The 4,653-nt window shown below is 48.4% G+C and overlaps 1 long non-coding RNA gene across 1 annotated transcript in view; it reads left to right on the forward strand.

The window, feature by feature from the left end:
* Positions 1-1,636: 1,636 nt before the first annotated feature.
* The window catches only part of LOC121025967 (uncharacterized), a 16,704-nt gene continuing 13,687 nt past the window's right edge, over positions 1,637-4,653 (forward strand). The window contains exons 1-2 of the long non-coding RNA XR_005788211.1: positions 1,637-1,796; positions 3,716-3,833. This is a non-coding gene — a long non-coding RNA (uncharacterized LOC121025967). The remainder of the gene's footprint in view (positions 1,797-3,715; positions 3,834-4,653) is intronic.

Raw genomic sequence — 4,653 nt, forward strand, 5'->3', positions numbered from 1 at the left:
CCTGTGGGTTTCCTTAATTCATTTTTCTCTGCGACTTCTGTTATCCTGACAAAGTTTTGGTTTCTACTCTCCATTCATAGACTAACCACGCTAAGTTAATATGTAGGGGTTTGCTTTTGCTTTTTAATGGGGTCAGGGCTTGAGTTTTTTCATATCCTGAAGGCTTACAAGCTAGTACCAGTTCCGAACCCGCCAGTGGCTCCCCATCAAATAAAACCCTTACTGGTTCCAGTGACCTGAACGTCGCCCTGGAACAGCCTTTCCTGCCGCCCTTACCACTCCGCTCTACCTGCGGATCCTGGTAATACACCAACACTGTTCCCCCCCCGCACGTTGTGAACCCAGGTTCCTCTTGTGACACACTGCTCTAGGGGGAAGCAGGACTTTTCTTTTTTTTTTTTTTTAATTTTTTTTTTTCAACTTTGGGACAGAGAGAGACAGAGCATGAACGGGCGAGGGGCAGAGAGAGAGAGGGAGACACAGAATCGGAAACAGGCTCCAGGCTCCGAGCCATCAGCCCAGAGCCTGACGCGGGGCTCGAACTCACGGACCGCGAGATCGTGACCTGGCTGAAGTCAGACGCTTAACCGACAGCGCCACCCAGGCGCCCCTTGGAAGCAGGACTTTTCAGATTCTCCAGGATGTTCTGACGTGTGGCCAGGGTTGAGAATAACTGAACTAGACTTCATTTAGGCTCAAAGCGTCTCCCGTGTACATGTGGGTGTAAACCACCTGGGAATCTTGTCCCAGTGCAGGCCCTGATTCCGGAGTGGGGAGGGGCTCGGGCGTCCACAGTTCAACTCCACTCCCAGGTGATGCTCATCGCGACCCTGGGGTGAGTTTCCTAAGATCAGGGAACGCGTCTCATTTCATGCCAACTGTGAAGGTTTGCCGACCGAAAGCCTTGCGAGTTGCCTCGGCCTCCAGTAGGTTCTCGTGACCTCACATAAGATGGCACGTGCCACCTAATCAAGACGTCGGGCTCTGTAACATGCATCTGGATGCTGTAACGGGACTTGACGTGGGTGACCATTTTGTCTTAGCCCCTTACATTCTAGAGCCGTGACGGTTTTGTTCTGGACCACGAAGGAAGCTTTCATCTCTCCCGCGACCGTAAAATGGGCTTTTGTTCTTCAGGTTCCTCCTCATGGCTGTTATTCCCGCCTCAGTCTTGCTGGGTTTGACACGGAGTGAGGTAGGCTTCAGCCCGAGAGATTTTCTGAGGGAAAAAGTGGCAGAGTCAGAGTGCCGCTCTCCTTTCGGTAGCCAGTATCCTTTGCGTGCTCATAAATAGCCCTGATTCCTGACACCCATGCTACATAGATTTCCGAGTCTGTGTTGTGTCAACATCTTGATCGAGTACCTGTATAGCGTTTTCTTCTGAATTCTTCTTTGTGCCACTTTATATATCTTCCCTGCCCAGAGCGCCCGCACCCCAAAGTCCTCCCTCAAGCACCCCACTTAGTCACCCACTAAATCCGAAACGAAGTCACCCCTGGTCTTGCCCCATCTTGCACCGGCGGAGGAGATAATCGAATTTCCGCAGCTGCAGCCTCTCTCCTCCCCAGAGTATCAGAGAATGGAATTTCTTCCTAACGAGGCTAACGGGGGTATTGTTGTTTCAGGGTTTGTTGACAGGTGGAAGATTTATCCTCTCCGCTCTCCTTCCTGACTCAGAAGAGATTGCGGACCTGGAAGCTGCAGTGCCTCTGGGTCACTTGGTAATTTAAAATTGATGACTTGGAAAGAGAATGGAGATAAAGATGCTGTCCTGGGATGTGTCCTTTTATAGAGAGGTATTGTAATTCGGGGGCAGGACGTTCCCTCATGCAGTCCTTTGGAAAAAAAAAAAAAATAGCACACAGTGGTTTATGGATGTACTCTGATCGCTGAGTTAATCAGCCCGATACGCACGGCCACCCCTTTCTGAGCGTAGAGACAAAGACGTACCACTTGGTGATTAGAACAGGGGATCGCGAGGGTGCTAATTAAAATCTTACAAGGAAAATGGTATGATTCCGTTCTGTCCCATTCAAAACCAGACATGACTACTGTGCTATTAGAAGTCAAAATAGAGGCTACCTTGGGGTGGGGGTTAAGGACTGGAAGGAAACACAAGGCGTGCTTTCTGCTGTTCTGAACATGTTCTGTTTCTTGATTCCTTTACCAGTTCCGCCAATCCGTACATAACTTCTGATTTGTGCACTTCTCTTTGCATACCGTCCTTCATTAAAAAGCTTACCAGTAAATATCCGGCCCCCTTAACACTCTTTTTAGTCAAGTTCTCTGCTTACGAGTACATCATAAGTTGAAGAAATCACTGTCCGAAATGTATTTGGAAATCAGTGGTTTGATTAAAGGACATACGCCCCCCTCCAGCCGAGTGTTCAGTTTCCCACTCAGGCTTCAGTGCCGTGTGCTTGTCAGTCCTGTGCCTGATCCTAACAGCTTGGCTTTGGTGACGCTTAACGCCGGAAAATCCGTGACTTGGATGGAGCTGCGACCTTAACGGGCTTCTTTATCTTACTAATGAGTTATATCTTAGATACGTGCTTGCGTTGAAATATGCAGCCTGCCATTTAGTTATTGGTCACTGAAACCGCCCCACATCTTGGTGACAGCACTCACTCTCAGTGCCCGCAGGACAAGACGAGGGACCCTTGTGATCAAGCCTAGTGCTTCCTGGATGCTAATTCTTTCTCCACACAATGGCGCAGGCTTTGCTTTTACCACGTTACGGAATGAATCAAAACGTTGAGACGGATGATACGGGTGCCCGCTTTACTCCCTAGGAACAAACCAGATGTAATAAGTGAATCCTTGGTGTGTTTTTCTTCCCCCTCCCTGCTGTAAATTTATTTATTTAATTTCTAGGGCGGCTATATCTTCACATGGCTCATGAATCACAAAGTACAGATCGTATATAGGCAATGGTATTTCTCCCACCTCTGTTCTCTGTCAGCCAGTGTCCACGCCCCACCATCACTGTCGATAGTGTCTTTGTATCTTCCAGAGACTATTAGTGTATATTCAAATAAAATTGGAAAATATCGGTAAGAGCCTTCTGTCAGGCTTCTATGATCATTAAAAAAAAAAAAAAATCCCTGTTTTGGGATCTTGCTGCTCAACTTGTGATCTTTGGACCCGTAGCATCAGCATCACTTGGTCACTTGGGAATTTGCTAGAAATGCAGAATCTTAGGCCCTGGTCCAGAGCCACAAGTCAGAATCTGCATTTTGCCAAGATCTCCAGGGGATCTGTGGAGCCTGAGAGCATGAGAAACAATGCTGTGGGGGAAAGGGACCTTGGGAGTAAGGAGATCGGTGGATTACAAAGGTACCCAGCTTATCCCAAAGGAATTCTTTGTTCTTGGGAGGAAAAACTAACTCAACAGAGCCTCATTATCCTTGTCACAGTTTCATCAGAGTTTTTTTTTTTTTTAGGATTCTTTTTTACAAAGTTATTTATTTTGAGAGAGAGGCAGCACAAGTGGTGGAGGGGCAGAGAGCGAGGGAGAGACAGAATCTCAGGCAGGCTTGAACCCACGAACTGTGAGATCGCGACCTGAGCCCAATTACGAGCTGGACCCTTAACCGACCGAGGCATCCAGGCGCCCTGCATCAGAGAGTTTTCTGCTGTGCGGGTATGAGACGATGCTCAATTGTCTTCTTCGTGTATGGTTTTCTGAATGCCTGCCCGTCTCCTCTGGCCCTAGCGTTTGAGGACTTTCACCTGTGCGTGTCTGGACCGGCATGTTGGCTGGCTGGGTGTTGAGCAACGGACGTGGCCCCCACAGGGAGTCGGTGCCGGGGCCTGCCTAACAGGAGAATTTGGTAAGTTGCTGGCTTCCTAGGCCTCTTTCCCCAAAGTCCCTGTCTCGCTCCCCCAGTCCGTTGCCGGCGTCTGCTTGCCTTCAAGCCTCCGTCCAGCGTTCTCACTTGGAGGCAGCGCCAGACTGCTTTCCAGCTACCACCCTCACCATCCTTTGTCTTTGCTCCGGGCCGTTCCTTTTGGGCTCAAGGATCCTACCCACAGACCTCAGACACGTTGTCCTGTTCCAGTCTGAGGATCTGGAGCCAGTTATCAACATGAAAAACAAGGGAAAGCAATTGCTTTTAGATTCTCATTGCTTCTTCGAATAAGAACATAATGATACTGTTTGCGGCTGTCAGTGGAGGGAAGAAATTCCACGGGTTGGTTGCGTCCCGCACTGACGCGTGACCTTCTTTTTTGCCGGTTAAGTCTGTTGATGGGAGACATTTTTGGTATTGGTATTGGTATATTGTGGTTTTTCCAAGAAGGGACCTGGTAAAACTTGACACACTTCCTTTCCTCTACTTTTGCAAGTTCTTTCCTGAATAGATATCAGCCACAGAACATACCTTATATCACTCGACCATTGGCTGCTACTCTAGATTTCCTTCCCTGCAATTTACAGTCCCTGGGCATCTGTCACAGTCTGATGCTCAGAATTTTGTCTAATGACCAAACCACATTTAAAAACTTTTTACTCCGGCAGGTGCGCTTAACATGCGACCTCCCCTCCTAACAGATTTTTAAGCGCGGGATACGTTATTGTTGACTTCTGGTACAGTGTTGCATAGCGGATCTGTAGAGCGTGTTCATCTTGCCTAACTGAAGCCTTATGCTTGT

Source organism: Herpailurus yagouaroundi, unplaced genomic scaffold (assembly GCF_014898765.1).
Source record: "Herpailurus yagouaroundi ecotype Mexico unplaced genomic scaffold, PumYag 67793, whole genome shotgun sequence".
Taxonomy (NCBI): Eukaryota; Metazoa; Chordata; class Mammalia; order Carnivora; family Felidae; genus Herpailurus; species Herpailurus yagouaroundi.